Raw genomic sequence first — 21,384 nt, 5'->3', positions numbered from 1 at the left:
AAATACAATAGAAGGTCTCTTGAAAATTAGAGAAACATTATTATCACGATGATAGTTAAGGCCCAATCATATATTTATCTTTGACACACCCCCACACGCAAATTCCCATTGGGCTTGGGGCGTGCACAACACAGGTCTATCCCGCCATGTGCTTTTAATTCCACAAATTAATGAGGATACCAGGATTTGAACCCTCGACCGTTTAGTCCTAGAAGCTCTGATACCATGTCATGAAACCGATTGAACTAAAAGCTCGAACTAATAGTTAAGGGTCAATCATATATCTTATATTTATCTCTGACATGCATAACAATGACGTGTGGCGGAGCTGGGATTGAAATTAGGAGAAGGGGCTCCGATCCTCTAATCATTCAATTGTTTCCGTCATCGAAAATGTCACGTATTTAGAATTTAGTATTTATAATTTATATTTTGGAATTTAGAATTTTATTTAAATAAATAATTGAAAATATATAATTAATAAATTACACATGATAATATTAGTATTTAAAATCTTTCTGATAATTATGAAAAATAATAGTTTTGATTTTTCCTGTTATCTAAAGAGAACCAACTATATATATATTTAGGGTAGGTGAAAATCCATAACATCTTTAAAATTATTTAAAACGTTATTTCTTCATATGTTTTTATTTATTGATTTTTATTTCTCACATTGAAGTTATTCCATTTATGCATAATATAAATATAAATATAAAATTAATATTAAAAACAAAATAACATAATAAAATTAAGAACTAGTCCTACTAAATTTGTGATATTAATATTTTCCTAATATACAACTCATCATTTCCTAATAATTTCTGCACTCAACCTAAGACGGATCAAAGAAGAGTGGGGAACCTCTCGCTGGTTTTTCGAATTCGACATCAGGAACTATTTTCACACCATCGAAAGCTTAAAAATTCATACATATTAACAAGTTCAAAATAGTAGGAAATTAGGAAGTTGGCATTTTGTTTTTTTAATAACAAAAAATTACTATAAAAAAAATTATAATACCTATGTTTGCCATATGAAGTATCATATTAATATTAATGAAAAAGATAAATTAGTTTATGAATTTTTTTAGGTCGATTATATTATGTTGTCGATAGATTAATTTTTTAAAATATTGTAAATATAACTAAAATATTTTTCATTATGTTCACTTATTATATACATACCGGTTTTACTATTTCACCTTTTAAAAAAATAAATATAAATATCTATTAAAGGAAAAGTACAAAAATAAACCTTGTGGTTACACTACCAAAATTTAGTAATGAAAAAAATTCACTTGGCTTAAAAACAACAAAAAAAAAAGTTTTTAAATTTTGTTAGCAAAGCTTAAATAAGTGTTTTTGGTCCCAATGGGCGTGCCAAAAAATATTGCCGATATGTCGTGTAAATCGTCCTTAAAATTTTCATCTATGATTCCCATTACTTTTCCATCACTTAAGGAAAGAACATGGGTGAGTTAGGAGCTAGAAAAGTGGAGTTGAGGACATGAAACAAGTCCTGTAGAAAAGTTCAAACATGTTTTCAGCACTAGTGATCTTTGAAAATTTTGTACGGCTTCATCCCGAACTTTTTAAGAAAAATACTGGCCATCTGATATTTCACTGTTTCGGGGTTCAATTTTCATCATAAATGCTATATATATACTCTTCATCATAAACCTTAATACAATATGCTCTTCATTGTTAGAGATTAATATAAAAAATCTATGATTGGATCTTAACTATCAGTTTCAACTTTTAATTCAATTAGTTCCATGATAGGGTATTAGGTTTCAAGCGTAATGGGCATTTGCGTGTAAAGGTATGTCAGAGATTAATATAATTTCTATGATTGGACAATACATATTTACGCGCAAAACAAATTTAAATTTTATGTTTTATAATTGATCAAGCATATACATATGCCTCACTAGTGGAAAAATGACCATTTGCATCGACGCATTTGCATCAGCTCTTACAAAGCGCGATGCAAAAGGTTCATTTGCATCGGCCCTTCAGTTGGGGCCGATGCAAAAGTTTCATTTGCATCGGCCCTTTATTTGGGACCGATGCAAAAGGTTCATTTGCATCGGCCCTTATTAAGGACCGATGCAAATGAACGTATTATTTGCATCGGAAGGGCCAATGCAAATAGTAATTGAACTATTATTTGCATCGGCCCCTTAAATAGGACCGATGCAAATAAGTGTATTATTTGCATCGGCCCTTTATAAGAGATCGATGCAATAGTATTAGTATAAATTTTAAAAAATTAATAAAATAGAACGGGCCGATGCAATGTGATGCAAATGCTACATCATTTGCATCGGCCCTTTTAAATATGTGATGTAAATGCTACATCATTTGTATCGGTCTTTTTAAAGGGCCGACGCAAATGCTACAACCATTTGCATCGGCCAACAGCCGATGCAAATGTGATGCAAACACATTTGCATCGAGGGCTTTTGCATCGGCCAATGGTCGATGCAAATGGCCCTAAATGACCGATGAAAATGGCCATTTTTCCACTAGTGTCTTTTCATTAAAAAAAATTCCCTTTAGAGCTACTAATTACACAATATATTTTAACACTATTATTATTTTTACTTATAGCATAGATTAGTAATTAGTTCAACATTGGGATATCAATAAAACAAGAATTTAGAAAGACTTGGGAGATAACATTAACACGATACGAATACGACACTAATACGATTATTACCATTTCTTATAATTAGTTAATGTAAGGACTTTCCAAACAACAAAGTAGAATATTTTTATATCATTAAAACTATTAATAAAACGCCATTTAATTAACTTTACAGAGAATCATTTATCAAATACACAACTTGTCTAATTTTGTGAATCTACTTTGATGAGGAGGAAGGAAGTTTGTCTTCCTTCTTCCCTACTCCCCCACCAGTTAAATTTGTTGTGTTTTTTCATTATTGTTATTCGTCTTTTCTGTTTCTGATCATATACTTCATGTGATCTCTTTATTCGTCTGAATTGTATCTACTCTCGATTATTATTTCGTTTATACCTTTTTCGAATTTAGTACGAGTGGAAACGGTTTATCTTGTTCATGGATCAATGGATCTACGTGGTTGCAAAAAAAGAAAGGATTCACATCCGAATATTCAGAATGACTTAAATGATGATGATTGGATTGTTGATGCTTTTCTATGGATTTGGATTTACGAGAAGTATATATTTTCTTGTTCTTTGTTTTTAATACCTTTTATGGGTTTTTTTGCTCGTTGTAGTTGTTTTAATGCCTTTATGGATCTTGTAAGGTTTTATTCCTTATACTTTCTTTGTTGTACTTGTTGTTTGTTCATCTATTAAAGATATAAGTGTTAGACAAACGATTACGTATGTCTTTCTTAAAAATATTAGATGTGATTAACCAAAAAACAAATCGAACACAGAAAAACATATAAACATATAAACTGGAAATTAAAAGGAAAGAGATAGACAAATGTGAGGTCTATATTAGCAGTTTCCTTAAGACAGATGTCGTCGCTATTGACGATCGTTTCACAGGATACAACAGATTATGCAAGCGAATTCAAACCGTGTGTAGCCTAGTTATCACCGGAGCATGAAAACAAGAACAATATGAACAGACAAAGAGCAGGAAGAATTCCAGAGAATATTTTCTCCAACCGTTTTTGAACAACATGTGAATTTTGACAATCCATTCTATATAAATAAAACTCGAAAGGATATGTCATTTCACGAACAAACACGACTGTACACGGACAGACATGACTGTTTACATATGAACACTACTGTTCACGAAGGACACGACTGTTGTTCATGAAAGGAGGTATTTGTTGGTATATAAATTAATATATAATTTTATTCAAAATTTTCCAACAATAAGTACTTTTATCAAAAAAAAAATATAACTTTACAGAGATAAAGTAAAACAGTAAATCTGATGTGAATCCAAACCTATTAGAAAGACTAGGGAGATCAACATCATCCATAATCAAACATATCAAACATATTTAAGAGTCATCAAAATTTCTTTTTCAGGTTGAATTATCAGTATAAAATGTCGTGTAACTAATTGAACTAAAAGCTCAAACTTATAAATTAAAGTTTAAGAGTAGTTTTATTAGAATTAGTGAAGAATAGTTTTATTATAATATCTGACACACTCCTTCAGGCGAATTCCCTTTGGGCTTGAAGCATACACAACACAACTTTCTCTCACCATGTGTTTAAATTCAACAAATTACCAAGATCCGAACCCTCAACTGTTTGATCCCAAAGCTCAAATACTATTTTCATGTAACCAAATCTGATAAACTGAAGTCAATCAAATTGCACCTCCAAATTAACTAATAATGATCTTGTTTAGATATTCAACTTGTTAAGGAAAATATCCATAAATTACTGTGTCAAATACAAAATCCTTCAAAATTAACAAACACAATTAAAATTCATTTATTAAATATTCCTTTTCACTCGGATCACAAGTCACAGAAATAACATTATTATTATTGAAAACAAAACATAACATTTCATTAAGGAAGGATCATCCATGCTTGAGGATGATTTGAAGACTCACAAGAACAAGAAAAAAAAAAAAACTCACACGCATTATAAAAACAAACAATGAATCTCCCTGATCATAATATCCTGATTCATGGAGAGAATTTTGGTGGCCATGGAAGCTCGGACACCTCATTTCGTGAAGGAAAAAATCCAAACAACCATTCGGTTGGGGGAGGTTGAGTTGGTTCAAGCCCTAACAGACTTGCATTGGAAAAACCACCTCCAAAATCTCCCGGAGTAACCCCAATTCCAAAAGGATTTGGATTAGGCCGAGCCGGAATTGCAAGATCAAAATAAGGATTTCCTCCGGTTGAAGAGAGTCCAAGATCAAGAGCTCCCACATCACCTCCTCCGCCTCCAAGAGGCGACCGAGGTGGAGTAGGAGTTGGAGGAGCGCCAGAACCAGAACCACTTCCTCCAGCAACATTATCACTTTCCGCCATCATATCCAAAAACCACTAATCCCACATCATGGAATCAGTAGGATTGCCCCTAATTACAACACTTCCTTCTTGTTGAACCCTCTCCTCAAAGCTAGGAGACGGAGGCAGAGGTGGAGGGGGCAGCGGAGGCACCTGACTCGACCCTGGCTGCACCACCACAGGAACAAGAGGAGAAGTTTGTTCAATGTAACGAACTCTCTTCCTAATATCCTCCATTTTATCCTCAATTAACCCAGCTAAATACTGAGTTTCATCGGAATCAAACAATTATAATCAAATTCATAGACTTTGAGCTTATTCATGAGAAATGACAATTCACCTTCTCTATTCTTCTTGGATTCCTTGTTTATAAACTCCTCAATTTTATCCATTCTCTGCTTCAAGTAGCTTTCTTGGTTCATTATTTTTTTCAACCTCTCCAATTCAGGGATGCTTAGGAACTTGGCCATCATCCCCTTGGCCTTCGGCCGGGACGGCCACATCAGGGGCTCAGCTTCACCTGGGCTGTAAATAGCCACAAATCCTTTTACAGCACAAAGAGTGGTTAGCTCCTCTACTTTCTTGCACAGCCCAATTCTTCTCTTCCTGAGACTAGTTTTTCTTGCTGTGTCATTAGCTATCCACATTAACTTCACCTTTTTTCTAGTCATTCTTGATATTCTATCTTTTTTTCTGATTACTTCACTTTCTTCTGTGCAGTAACATGAAGTTGTTGTTTATATAGCAGAATGAAGAAGATGATTCTCATAAAATATTATTCTTTCAGCGCAAAATTGGAAGTCTTATCTGTCAATATTCTTTTTGGTATGTAGTTTTTATGTTTGCTGGATTACATTCACTTTTGTTTTTACATTTTCTTTTGTCAAATGATAATTGAGTAATTGACATATTTGTCACAAATGAGCCAAACCACTGATTCAGTAGTATGCTCTATTTTATTGGGCTCAATTTATAGATGCATCGAGTTTGAACACCTTGAAATTTAGCAGGCACAGTTATAAGATCATGAACAGGCTCGTGAGTAAACTTGTTTGGATTTTTTTAATAATAATATTTTTACAAAGGCAAATTTCATTTCAATTTTAATTTTATAGGGTCCAAACCATAAATCCTTTTACACCACAAAGAGTGGTTAACTCCTCTACATTCTTACAGACCCCAATTGATAGAGATTGTGTCTAGGATGGTAATTCAAGCAATTCTAATTAGACTAGGAAAGCACATGTAATATCCTAATTAGAATAGATCTCTCTAGGCTGTATATATATCTGTTATCATAGATCCTGTAAATCACGTTTTCAATAATATACAGAATCAGTATTCCTCCAATCTTACATGGTATTAGAGGCTTAAAGGTTAACACCATATTTTTTTTCCGAGATCTCTCTCTTTTCTCCTGCTTTTTTGCCCTAATTTTTTCTTCTCTTCCAATTCGATTATGTCTACTGCTTCCTCAAATACGTCTGGAACTATGGGATCGAACTCCACTGGTTTAACAGCCTCATCAGCCTCCTCGGGTTCTCATGTTTCGGTTGTCGCTCCTCCTCTTGTCTCTCCCGTTGGAACGATCACCCATAGCTTGAGTACCAAACTCACCTCTACCAATTTTTATGTTTGGAAAACTCAAGTTGATCTTGTCTTACGAGCTAATAAACTTCAAAATCATGTGGAACAAAATCCTCTAGCCGCAGACAGTGAGGGTTTTGATGCTTGGGAATCTCAGGATTTGAAAATTTTATCCTGGTTATACTCATCTGTATCTAATGTTATGCTTCCGCAACTAATGGGCTCCAAAACCTCTCGAAAACGTCACTTTAGGTAATGGTGCTCAAATCCCTATTAAATCCGTGGGTTCTTTTGTCTGTCAGGCTAACGGTAAAACTCTTGATTTCCGTGATGTCCTTTTTGTTCCGTCTGCCTCGCATAATCTTATTTATGTTCGGTCTCTAACAGCATCTAATAAAATTTCTGTTAAATTTTTTGCTGACTCCTTTGTTCTTAAGGATTTGGAAACGAAGGCTATAATCCTCAAGGGGCGGAGTAAGGACGGCCTCTACTACCTACCAGTGACTTCTTCCTATCCAGTTCAATTAAATTTTGCAGCTCTCTCTACCTGGCATGCTCGTTTGGGTCACGCGGCGCAGCCAGTTGTTAGCAAATTAGTTTCGGATAATATTATTGTAGCTTCGAACAATAAATCAAAATCATTATGTGATGCTTGTTGTTTAAGCAAAATTCATAAACTTCCATTTATCAAATCTACTTTTATTGCCACTCAGCCTTTACAGTTAATTTGTTCTGATGTTTGGGGTCCTGCTAAAATTGCCTCTGGTGATGGGTGTCGTTATTACGTTCTATTCTTTGATCATTATACAAAATATTCTTGGATTTACTTTCTCAAACGTAAGTCTGAGGTTTTTGATGTTTTTGTTCGTTTTCGTGCTGTTGTTGAAAAATATTTTGGTTTACCAATCAAAATTTTTCAATCTGATTGGGGGGCGAGTTCCAGGCCCTTACCAAATATTTGTCTATTGCTGGTAATGTGCAGCGTTCTTCTTGTCCTTACACCCCTGAACAAAATGGCTGTGCTGAACGTAAACATCGTCATATTGTTGAAACAGGATTGGCTTTGCTTAACCACGCTAAATTACCGCCTATTTTTTGGTCATATGCTTTTGACACTGCAGTCTACCTTATTAATCGTTTACCTTCCTCTGTAGTGAATTTTGCCATACCATATAATTTATTGTTTGGCTCTATGCCTGATTATTCGCAATTGCGTGTTTTTGGTTGTTTATGTTATCCGTGGTTACGTCCTTATTCAACTCATAAACTGTCTCCTCGTTCTACTAAGTGTATTTTTTTGGGATATAGCAAACTTCACAAAGGTTATAGGTGTTTTGACCCAATATCTAGAAAATCGTATGTCTCACGTCATGTTTTGTTTGATGAACAGGAGTTTCCGTATTCGGGGTTAGTTCGATCACCGTGTTCTAGTATCCATTATCCATCACCGGCCATTTTACCCACTCCAACAGTTACGTTCCAGCTGCTTTCGAGTTCCTCAGACCCTGCTCTGTCAGCTCCTACCACTGTTTCTGCGCCTGTTTTGCCCACTGTACAGAACCCGGATTTTGGAACACCGGTTTCTGCTGTTTCTGCCCCTGCACAGAACCCTGTGATTCCAGAACCGATTTCACCTGCAACGCCCAGAACTGTGTCGTCTGTTTCTGACTCTCAAGCTGTTTCTCCTATGATTTCGGTGGAGTCTAGTAATCAAGCCTCTGTCATATCTGATTCTACGACTCCATCAGCTTCTCCTTTAATCAATGTCTTACGTGATCCTGACAAGCGCATGGTAACTCGTTCTCAGGTGGGGACTTTTAAACCTAAAATTCTACAAACGACTGTTACTCCTACAACCTTCCTACAAGCTTCCAAATCTCCTGAATGGCGCAATGCTATGGTTGAGGAATATAATGCATTAATTCGGAACGGAACGTGGGAGCTTGTTGACTTGCCTCAAGGGGCTAATCTGATTGACAGTCGCTGGATATTCAAGGAGAAGACTAAAGCTGATGGCACAATAGAAAGATATAAGGCGCGTTTAGTGGCCAGAGGTTTTAATCAACGCCCATGTATTGACTATACCGAAACATTTAGTCCTGTCGTAAAACCTACTACTATCCGTCTTATTCTATCTATTGATGTGTCTCTGGGATGGGAAACCTTGCAATTAGATGTCTCTAATGCTTTTCTGCATGGTGATTTACATGAGGATGTATATATGAGTCAACCTGCGGGTTTTGTTGATCCTTCATATCCTCTTCGTGTGTGTAAATTGAATAAGTCATTATATGGGTTGAAGCAATCTCCTCGGATGTGGCATAAAAATTGACGTCCAAGCTTGTTCAATTTGGTTTCTTTGGTTCGAAGACTGACAGTTCCTTGTATTGTTACATTCATGGCTCGGTGCGTATTTACTGTCTTTTCTATGTTGATGATTTGTTATTAACTGGGAATTCTCCTATTTTTCTTCAACGGCTGGTCACCTTTCTTGAGAGTCAATTTGCTATTCATAATATGGGGTCCCTACATTATTTTCTGGGCATTGAAGTAAGTGTCCTCTCTGATGGATTGTTGTTGCATCAAAGCAAGTACTGTAAGGCAATTTTGAGTAAAGCGAACATGCTTGGGTCTAAACCCGTGGCCAGTCCTACTAATCCTGCCGAGAAATTGAAGTTGGGGGATGCGCCTCTCTTTGCTGATTCCACACTTTACCAAAGCATCGTTGGGAGTCTTCAATATTTGACGTTTACACGTCCTGATATTGCCTTTGCAGTTAACAAAGTTTCACAATTTATGCATCAACCTACGGAAACTCACTGGGGGGCGGTCAAGCGTATTCTGCGCTATTTGAATGGTACTTTGGAATTGGGGCTGCACATGAAGAAAGGTCGTCTTGGACACTTAACCTGTTTTTCCGATGCTGACTGGGGCGGTGATCAAGATGATCGCAAATCTACGACTGGTTATGCTGTGTTTCTCGGCCCAAATCTCCTCTCTTGGACTTCGCGAAAGTAACGGACAGTTTCACGGTCATCTACCGAGGCCGACTACAGGTCCTTAGCCACGGCTACTTCGGAGATCAGCTGGCTTCAAATGTTGATGAACGAAATCGGTTATCCTACGTCAAGTCCTCCTATTCTATGGTGTGACAACTTGAGTGCTGTTTATTTATCTGCCAATCCTGTGTTTCATCATACTACTAAACACTTGGAAATTGATTTTTACTTCGTTCGTGATCGGGTCCGTTCCAAGTCTTTGGTTGTGCGTTATATCTCCACGGAGGATCAAACCGCAGATGTTTTTACCAAGCCCTTGGCTCGTCGGCGATTTCAGTTTTTATGTGACAAGCTTACAGTTCGTGCTCGATCTGTACAGCTTGAGGGGGGTGATAGAGATTGTGTCTAGGATAGTAATTCAAGCAATTCTAATTAGACTAGGAAAGCACATGTAATATCCTAATTAGAATAGATCTCTCTAGGCTGTATATATATCTGTTATCCTAGATCCTGTAAATCACGTTTTCAATAATATACAGAATCAGTATTCCTCCAATCTTACACCAATTCTTCTCTTCTTCAGACTAGTTTTTCTTGCTGTGTCATTAGCTATCCACATTAACTTCACCTTTTTTCTAGTCATTCTTGATATGCTCTCATTTTTCTAATTACTTCAATTTCTTCTTTGCAGAAAAATGAAGCTGTTGTTTATATAACAGAATGAAGAAGATGGCTCTGATAAAATATTATTCTTTCAAGGCAAAATTGGAAGTCTTATCTGTCAATATTCTGACAATGTTATTCTTTTTGGTATGCAGTTTTTAGCTTTGCTGGATTACATTCACTTTTTTTTTTTTACATTTTCTTGTCAAATAATGTTATTCTTTATTCTTTGCTAATTGATTTATTTGTGTTTTTACTATGATCATAAATGAGCCGAACCACTGATTCCGTGTTCGGCTCTATTGTATTCGGCTCAATTTATAGATGTATGGAGTTTGAGAACAGTGAAATTTAGGTGGCACATGTATAAGATTTTGAACACGCTCCTGAGTAAATTTGCTTCCATTTTTTTAATAATAATATTTTTACAAAGGGAAATATAAAACAACTTAATTTTTTAATCAAATCAATATAATTAATCAGTGGTTCGTGGCGAATCATGAAATGAATTAACTAGTTTCTGGCCATCAAAGCTCCTGAACAAACTCGTAAACAGTTCACCAACTGGATGTTGAGGCTAAACTTGAGCTTGTCAATTTCTGACCAGTAAAGTATGAGCAGACCAAATCATGAATCGGCTCAACTCACATCGGCTAGATTACAACCTTAGTGTTTACATCTATTTAGTTAAACAATAATGTTATCATTTGCCAATAATAATTGAGTAGTAATTGGTTTACTTGTGTATTTGTATAATTTTTTAGTTCAAATAATGATTATCCGCAATTGAGAAATTAGCAGCTATACATCTGTTAACGAATTGGTGTCATTTGTTTATTTTTATTTTTAATATCAATCATCTTCTAATGGGGTTGTATATATCTATTTTTGTTGGTTGAGTGTATTGCACAAGGAGTACAATAAAAGGTCTTGTGAGAATTAGAGAAACTTTAGTATCAACTGAGCAGTGTAACAATGACATGCGGCCGAGCTGGGATTTGAGATTAGGAGGCTCCCATCCTCTAATCATTAGGTATTTTCTGTCACCGAACACGTCACATATTTTAGAAATAGGATTTATAATGTATATTTTAGAATTTATAATTTTATTTAAATAATTAACTGACAAATATGTAATTCATAAATTACACATGATAATATTTTATTTAAAATCTTTCTGATAATTATGAAAATTAATAGTTTGGATTTTTGGTGTTATGTGAAGAGAACCAGGTATATATCTACGGTAGGTGAAAGTCTATAATATATTTTACATTGAAAATTTTATTTAAAAGGTTATTTTCATATATTTTTGTTTATTGATTTTTATTTCTCACTCGTTGAAGTTATTCCATTTAGGCATAATATAAATATAAAATTAATATTATTATTAAAAACAAAATAAGAACTAATCCTACGAAATCTGTGGTATTAATTTTTTCCTAATATATAACTCATCATTTCCTATGATTTATGCACTCAACCTAACATAAGCTAAAAAAATTCATACATATTAATATTAACAAGTTCATAATGGTAAGAAATCTAAGTTGACATTTTGTTTTTTTTAATAATGAAAGTTTACTATAATAAAAAAATAATAATAAATTACAATATGTGTGTTTGTCACATTTATTTATAAGGCTTAATACATGACCAGCTCTCTGTACTTGACAAAAATAATAGATTGTCTGAACTTTGCAAGTGTCTCACCAGCTCCTTGAACTTGCTTATTTCATATCACATGCTCCCTAAACTTGTCATAAAAGTAGATTAGCTCCTTGAACTTTGCAAGTGTCTCACCAACTCCATAAACTTGCTTATTCTATATAACAACTAAATATAAAAACTTATTAAACTTAAATTCTAAAAGTACGTCTTCATCTATTGAATGGATGAGGATTTGAGAGTTAGTATTATGAATTTTGTATTTCGTTTTTACATAATAAGCAAGTTTGGAGAGTTGGTGAGACACTTGCAAAGTTTAGAGAGCTAATCTACTTTTGTAGAGAAGTTTAGGGAGCTAGTAATACGGAATAAGCAAGTTTACGGAGCTGGTGAGACACTTGCAAATTTGAGGGACTCAATCTACTATTTTAGACAAGTTCAGAGAGCTCGTTATGTATTAGGCCTATTTATAATTTACCATCTTATCATATTAATGAAAAGATAAATTAGTTTATTCATTTTTTAGGTCAATCTATTATGTTGTCTATATCGATAGATTCATTTTTTTTAAAAGATTATTAATATAATTAAAATATTTTTTCGTTATCTGCACATATAATAATGTACATATACCATTCAAATATGAATTTTTTTTTTCTATTTTCAAGATAAAGTATTAACTATAAATAATGTACTATATAATATGCAGTATTATATTACAGAAAAGATAAATACGTTTCTCAATTTTATAAGATTGATTAATGATATTGTCGTTGATAGATTCACTTTTTAAGACGTCATAAATAAAATTAAAATGTTGTCGTTATATTTACACATATCATACAAGTAATTTCATACCTTTTAAGACAAACAAATATTACATCTTATTTTTTTTGTACATGTATGAACGCAAATATAATATGAAGTATTATATTAGATGATGAAGTATTTTAATTATTTTTAAGAAACATTGTAAACTACTAAATTTAATTAGCAGAGTTGAGAAAGGTGAATAATGTAAAGTATAAAAATATGGATTGTTGGGCTTTTGCAGACTAATATATATAGGCCCAACTGAAGCGATGGACCCAACTGCAGCTATCCAACTTTTTGGGCGATTGGGGTTTTGGACGATTAGAGTTTCTTGAGCAGTATAAATGTAACCTCTTTCTCTGTAATCCGTATCTCTTTCATTATAGTGAAATATCCTGGTTGGTAGTGCCCCCAGACGTAGTCATTCATATTGAGTGGCGAACTGGATAAACAATTCTTGTGTGATTGCTTTTGTTTTTCGTTTATCATAATCGTATTTTATTCCTAACAATTGTATAACATTTCTTCTATTTGTCCATGTCGCATAACCTTTATATACCCTCATTCACCTTGATTTAGAGACCTTTGTATATTTGGGTGTTATCAGATGCCTACCCCCACCCCCCCCCCCCCCCCCACCCCCTCAATTTCCTAATTTCTTTAAGGCTTCATTTAGTTGGGATGCTCTGGAGTTGAAAATCAAGTAAAGATTGTTGATCATTCTAGTGAGGATCGGAGTAGAAACAAATAACTGAAGCGAAATCCTTAATGATGACATAGATATGAGGGCATGTGTATTGATTTTTAGATGTGCCTTTCAGACACCATCGTTCTCATTAGACATGATGCCATGTATTGATTGAAAGGATTTTTTTTTTTTTATGAGGAGCACATAAATGAAGGGATTCGGGATTACAAGTGGTTCCCTTTTAATAACTCTAATTCATTTAGTACCACAACCTCGGTATATTTTGGGTTAGACATACTTTTTCAACAAAACAAAGACAGAGAGAAACCAAAACCATTAATTTTAAGAACAAAGCATGTAGTCTAACTAGACTAGACTAGGAAGTACGGCTTTATCAAAATTGATCTAAATTTGAAGTTTATAACATTATGTCCAAGTTTGGATCCCATGTGATCTCCACCTAAAACTAATACTTTCTATAAACATGCAACAACAAAGTGGCTTTATAACATTTAGAGAGATATCAAAATAGGTCTATGATTTTTAAGAAAGTATCAATTTAGGTTCCACGTATCAATATAGGCTTAATGTTTAAAAAATTGTATTAATTTAGGCCTCGAGAATGGATTGAACATGACATTCCTATTACTGCTTTAAGTTGTGATTTCTCATTCCATCTACAATTGATACAACTTAAAGGAGTAAGATCAATGATGTATCTTGTTCCGTCATCCAGGCCTAAATTAGTACATTTTTTAGACCTTAGACCTGTATTAGTTAGTGCTATTTTATAAGTGGATCCTAAATTGATATTTCCCTAAAAACCAAAAGCCTATTTTGATATCTTATCCCTAATGTTTCTTATGTTCATTTTTTGAATTCGGAAATATCAAAGTTCAGTTTGATTCATATTCTTTCTTATGCAGAACCTAACCTTGTGGGCTGTCTGAAGCTTTGGGCACTTGAATTTTTATTTATATGAGTATAATAGCACCAGTTAATTGTACATTTTGTTTTATCTTCTTCCAACTGTGACATTTTTCATTACAAAATAAATATGTGAAATTCGTTGAGGTCTTTTAAACTCAATTTAAAGCCTTAGAAACAAGAATCAATTCATTTTCCTTACAAAATAGATGTGTTTTCTTCTTTTAGGTATATCTTTGAACAAAGCGGTGTGATGGACGAAATGTATATCGTCCATCAAGTTTTTGGCGTCGTTGCGGGGGATTGTTGTTTTTATAATTTTGATTTAGTTGAAGTTCTATTAATTTAAGAGTTTTTTTTATATTTTGTTACTTTTTACTTTTTTTCTTTTATGTTTATTTTGCAAGGTGATGGACCAAAATAGTTATCCATGGTGGTTGAATGCTCCAACATTCAACAACCACTTACTGATGCAAGCTCAAGCCAATGAGGATAAATTTTTGATATTTATGAAGGAAAACTTTCCAGATGTCTCTCTTCGCGATGCAGCATGTATACATTGCGGGGGTTTACATTTTGAACTGGATTGTCAATATGAGCTGCCTAGAGAAGAAATTTCAAGCACGTTTTCCCCATATTGGGAGAATGGTTATGTGTGTCATCAAGATTCTCAAGCCTTATCACCAAATTTTGAGTATGAGGAGGATCCACAATGGAAAGAAATAATCGATATTATTGAGCAGATAAATAATAAATTCTCTTCATTGGAGACTTTTACCAAAAATATCGATGCTTCTCAGAGAAATATAATGAAAACTTTAGAAGGTATGATTGCAATTATGTCAACTGAAGAGCCATATTCAGATTTTTCAAGTGATGCACTTAACTTGATTGAATCTCAACATGAAGAAGTCCTTGAGGAATGTTCAGAAATATGTTTGGTGATAAGTTGTGAAGATAAATCAATAGAGAAAAAAGAGTTTGAAATTTCAAATGAAGTTGAAAGTATCATCACCCGAATATATGAGACCACCACACCTGAAGTTATGGTGCAGAAATCCATGATTGAAGAGTTTGAAACAACCCCGACTGAAATTTTTTACGTGTTATATGATTTACCAAAAGAGTCAAAAAGGGAGACATCTAAACTCTTACATAATTTTTACAAATTTATGTCATGGATTTTGTTGATTTATTTTGAAGCTAAAAATCCAATTTGCATTCATAGAATATTTATTAAAGAATTTGGATTCCTCATAATGCTCCATTGATTTACATAAAAGGGAGGTTTGTAGTCAAGCTAAACGACTATAATCTTAGCGCTTCCTTGAGGCAACCCGAGTGTTTTTTTTTTAATTTCTCTTTTATTTACAATATTTCTTTAAGTAAGTTCTATTTTTATTTTTTATTTATTTTGCAGGTAAACCAAAAAAAAAAACAAATTGGCCCAACAGTTGAATTTGTACTATCCTATCTCCTCTACCACCTTCGGTTTAAGGGAGTTTTTCTTTAACCCTTTTTATTTTTCCACTTTACCTTTTATCGCATTTTTGGGAGTAAATGCATGCTCTAAAGTGTGAGGAAGGGTAAAAATGGTTTTATCTAGTTTAGTTTTTATTATTTATTGTTTATGTTTGTGTTCATTGTTTTTTTAGGATAATTTCATTTAGTTGCATGCTTCCTTACATGTTAAAATCATTGTCTTTGCTTTTCAAGGATTTGAGATGGACTTAGAAAGAAAACTCGTAAACAATTGACCCTTAATAGGATGAAACTTCACTATGGCAGTCATAAATTTTGAAATTACATTTTTTATAGAATTACGAAACTGAGGAACTTTGGATTAAAATGGGAGTTCCGGAGACTACACTTGTGGACTGAAAATAAGCATTGAACTTGTCATTTGGTTAAACTTTTTGGTACAAATATTAACCCGAACATATGTGAGATTTTGAGACCAACTATTTGAGCATTTTATTACACATTGCTCGGTTTATTTTTTCTTGAGTGTGCTCATACTTGCTATTGTCTATAGAATTTGCATCAAATGCTAGTCAAAACCTCGTGCATCTAGTTGGAACTTGGCGTGATCAAGGCAATTAAGTGTAGCCCTTTGTTAATGTTAGAACTTATTTTTTCTTGTTTAAACCCAAAACCCTTTTACATCGTGTTTAGTTAAGCCCCGTTGAAGCCTACGTATACCATTTTCTTTGTTTCACCACATTACAAACCCCTAACGTCTTAAATACCCTTTTCTCACCCGTGAATTTACAATTATTGTGCACAAATAGGAATGATTTAGGGAGCTCAAAATTTGTGAAAAATAGGAAGCCGAGAATTATTTTTGCTACTTTATGTGCTATTGCTCAAAAAAAAAAGAGAAGAAAAAAATAATAATAAAGAAAAAGACTCAAAAGAAAAAAAAAATATTAAATTAAAAAAAAGAAAAAAAAAGAGAAAAAGCATTGGTTTGAGTCATTTAGTTCAAGGTGGAGATTCATGCATGTACGATCAATCTTAGAAAATTCATTTGAAGCAAGGAACTGTAATATGTTATCATAAGTTAAGAATAAGGATAAATGGATGAATACTCAACATTGTGAGACTTGTTGCAGTCTTGGAGATAAAAGTGGGTAAAAAGAGGAAAGCGATAGTCATGCGCTTGCTTATGGAACTCTTGCTTCTGGTCTTGTTGTGGAATCAATACCTGATAAAGAAAAAAAAAGAAAATTGTTTTCTCGTCAGTAGCAAATGTTATGTTTATCGGCTAATCTTTGAAGAGCTCTGAGTCTTATTGTATTTATTTTGCACAACTAGTTGTTTATTCACTTCCCATATATTTTCCTTATCCAAACATGTCCCTAAACCAACATTACAACCCGTAAAAGACCTTGGGATCTTGTTTCTGACTAGATAAGCACAATGGTAACAACTGGATGACAATGCAAATTCAGCATAGTCAAAGCTAGTATAGAGCTTGAGAGACAAAGTTTACACCTAAACACTTGAGTGAAATGAGTGACCACTAGCAAGGTACCAAAATAGTTTGCCTTTTGATCTTGTGACATGATTGAAGATACGTCTACTTGTATTGGTTTGCGGAGAAACGATTAGAATCTTTTAGCGTCCAAACCTTTTGTTTTTCATCGAAACTTGTAAAATCGAGATCTATGAATCGCAAGTGAAGTAAATCGTGTTATTGTGTGAATTATTTATAGTCAGTATTCTAGAGTTTGTTTTGAGTCTGAGGCTTGCTTGAGGACAAGCAAGGTTCAAAGTGTGATGAAAACTTGATGAACGAAATGTGTATCATGCAAAACTAAGGGCAAGTGCACCCCATCGTGATCAAGTAATAAAGAATAAGTAGAGTATCGTTCCCTCGAGGATTGTGTTTATATCTATTGATTTTTGTGAATTTCTATTATCTAAGCAATCAAAACTTGAATTGGTTGTGATATTAAACTAATAAATTTAAAACAATTAAATAAAGTAAACAAAGAAGGGAAATAAAATGAATTTAAATATGATGTAAATCACTAGAGCAAGGCTTCACCTAACCTAATGTATATAATCCACACTCAATCCTATCCAAGTTCTTAAGTTTTAATCTAGAGACGGTAATTATTTCCTAAAGTAATTAACCAAGCTTTGATCTAGTCAAGATTAATCCTATTTCACATACAATTATCCTAGCTTTGGCCCAGTCAAGAATAAATGTATAATGAAAGCATTAAGTTCTCTGAAATAACCCCAAAGTTAAGTCGTGAAACTAAACCCTGAAAAACCGCACCGCATAGACACAGGTCTAAACTATGTAGTTCCATTAATTATCTTAGTGTCGGTCAACCAAAATCATTAATTGTAATTTAGCTAAATATTGATCAGATATCTAACTAGGAAATTAAGCTCCATAGTTTAATTCTCTATTTAATAAATTATGAACTTGAAATTGGATTGCAAGTAAATCATCTACTTCGATTAGGATCCGCCATAGCTCTAGCTATGGATGACTTAGCTCATGGTAGATGGAAAGAAAACAAGAAATTTAATAGAAAACAAACTAGAAACACTACACCATAGATGGTCTGTTGCAACACCAAACAAGTGGTGGCTAAACTCATTATTGTGTTGCTATAGACATATAGGCAACATTTTTTGCCAAAGAAACGAGTTGCATTTTTGCAGGTTGCCAAAGATGTCATTTGCAAATTTTTTCACATTTTTAGCGACATCAATACAAATGTTGCTACAGGTATCAGTAGCAACATTTTTCTACCCTATGGCAACTAAAATGAAAATGTTGCCTAAATGAGACCAGATAACACTATTGTAGAATAAAATTATAAGCAACACTTTTAAACTTACTTGTAACATGTTTTTTTGCAACATTGTTTTTTTAGGTGCAACACTTTTTAATTTGACATTTTTTCATTTAATACTTTTTTATTTTACATTTTTGTTTTCAAACAATTCTTTCATATATGTTCATAACAGCACTTTTTCTTTGACAATTTAACAGTTTTTTAATATAACACCATAATATAATAGCAATTTTTGAATTTAAATAATAGCATAAAAGAAATCCTTAATTGCAATTAAGAAACCATAATAGGTTAATATGTTAACGGAAATTTAAAATTCTCACATAATCCAAAAATACATAATAAAAAATATAATAAAGTCATAATGTAACATATATATGTTGAGATTGGAATTAACTTCTACCAAACGTCAAGCTCTTCCTCACTTTTTGATCCACTTGTTTCATTTTCTCCTCCATTTCTCTTTGCAATTGGTTTTTTTCTTTGTTAGTCCCTCTGTATAGGCATCAGAAACATTCAGCATAAAAAACTAATGAGAAATATCACAGCTTATTTGTCAATTTCATTATCATAGATTTGATTGATATCAACTATATAAACCATTTCCCATAAGAGAGCAAAAAGGCCAGATAACGCCTTCAACACCAACAATCACTTTATTAGGCTTGAGTTCTCGATTAATGCTTTAGCTACCAAAGAACTGCCAACAGAGATAAATGATTGAATTATGTTAAAGCAATTTATGATCAGTTCACCAAAAGCATACACCCAACTTAGGTTGAAACCTAGAGTTGTTCCACGAATCTTATGGGGTCTTAAGAATTTCCAGCATGCATCTTTGAAACCAGAGATCAAGCAGCTCCAATCTGCAGGCCTAACAAAAGCCAGTTTTACATTAATGCTATCTCATAGGCCATGCAAACCAAAGTTCTACATGATCTTTAGCTTTCAAATACTTACAAGCTTATGTGGACTACGAACTGCAGTCTTTTAAGCATCACCTTCGTCTTCACCTTTTTGATCACTTGGTACTTCATGCTGAGGCATGTTGTACTTTTATTTTCACGGAGCTATTTGATCGGGATTAAATCTCCTGCTGTATCTGTCCCAGAAAAAAAAGAAAACTTAGGAATTATCAAATCTGAATATGCAACAGCCCAACTTTTATTACCTCCAAGGCAGTTGACTTTCATCATTAATACTCCTTAAATCCTCTATCAAGTCTCTAAAGTCTTCAAGTTGAAAATCAATGTCAGACAATTTATGTTTGAAGATATCATTTTCTTTGTTCTGATTAAGGAAATCTTGGAGAACCGGAAAAGCACAAATGGCTATAAGAAATCACATGAAGCTATCTGTATGTTTCCACTTAAAGAAGAGTAGGATTCTATCATTAAGTATATGAGGAGCAATGAAATCATTTTAGGCTTTTCAAGCTCAATTACTCGGCTTGACAAGAACAACTCCAAATTAGTAGATATTTACATACATACTCTTAAATATTCAGTAGCATTCACACTGTTAGTCCCCCTAATAGCAAGGATCTCACTCCTCCCAACATAGAGATTATGACTCTGATAAAAGACATGCCAGTTAATGACTTTTCCATGACAAGTGCACCAGATGAGTTCACCTTCCAAGCATTTTCCAGACTCTGGTCTGTATTCTCTATCTTAACTTTCAATGCCAGTGAGCTGAGAAGCTTGGCTTGTTGAATTAGAGCAGTTATATTGGGATCATCCTTTCTGAGGAATGTTCCTTGAGTCTTACTATTTTGATCTGGTCAATGAAAGGCAAGAAAGAGATGCATTAAGTTGCGAAGAGGTAACAGACTGTATTTGATACAGATAAAATGTGCAAAACTTGTTTTGTCAATTGCAAATATCCGGATGAAATTCTAGTAATCTTTTAATCCATATGAAAAGGGAAAAGAAAGTTCTTGTTTACGTAATTACCATGAAGTGAAACCTCATTGGCATCAATGGCATCATACTGGAGGTCCACTTCAGCATTGCAGATATTTTGAGCCAGCACTGCAAATGGAGGCCTAAGCTGCTGAGCTCCAGATTGTATATGTGATCTATCTACCAGATTGCAACGTTCTGCATCATCAGGGATGTGGACCTCCTAATAAAATCAAACACGAGTTTTACTATTTCAAGTGCTTTTTGGATTGACTATTGTATGCAGCCATCTAATGACTTAATATATTGTACCTGATCTTCTTAGCAGATGCTACATCTTCTGGTATTCTATCTGCAATAGACCCATTATGCAATAAGATTCTTTTGTTGTTTGAGTTGACAAATGTACATTTATTCTCTTTTGCTAAAGCCTCATATTTTGCTCTCGTCTTGCACAGGGTGGAAACCTATTCTTCACAGCATTCTCGGTTCTGCATAAGAAGCACATTTAAAACAGAGATAAGGAAAATACATAATCTAAAGCATACTTCTTATGATATTAAGACAGGGAGAGAGATGTATATACCTGCCAGAAACAACTTCTGCTCTTTCTGTCCATCTGTTACCAAATATTTTTTGAGCCTGCAGATCATCTCAAGTTATCAGATTTGCAACCACATTCAATGATGGGATAACTCAATCAAAATTGAACTATGATAGTTATAAATTACTCATTAGCCAAGTCACCAATTTATGTTGATGAAGCAAAGGCTAAAATGAACACCATAAATATAACCTGAAAGAAGCAAAACCTTACCAG

At 33.7% G+C, this 21,384-nt stretch overlaps 1 pseudogene; it reads right to left on the bottom strand.

Annotated features, from left to right (window-relative positions):
- Window positions 1-5,029: 5,029 nt before the first annotated feature.
- On the bottom strand, window positions 5,030-5,664 carry LOC136208208 (agamous-like MADS-box protein AGL80; annotated as a pseudogene).
- Between the last annotated feature and the right edge of the window lie 15,720 nt (window positions 5,665-21,384).

The sequence above is a fragment of the Euphorbia lathyris genome, chromosome 10, assembly GCF_963576675.1.
Source record: "Euphorbia lathyris chromosome 10, ddEupLath1.1, whole genome shotgun sequence".
Lineage (NCBI taxonomy): Eukaryota > Viridiplantae > Streptophyta > Magnoliopsida > Malpighiales > Euphorbiaceae > Euphorbia > Euphorbia lathyris.
The sequence above is the reverse complement of the archived record's forward strand: the minus strand, read 5'-3'. Positions and strand labels throughout refer to the sequence as shown.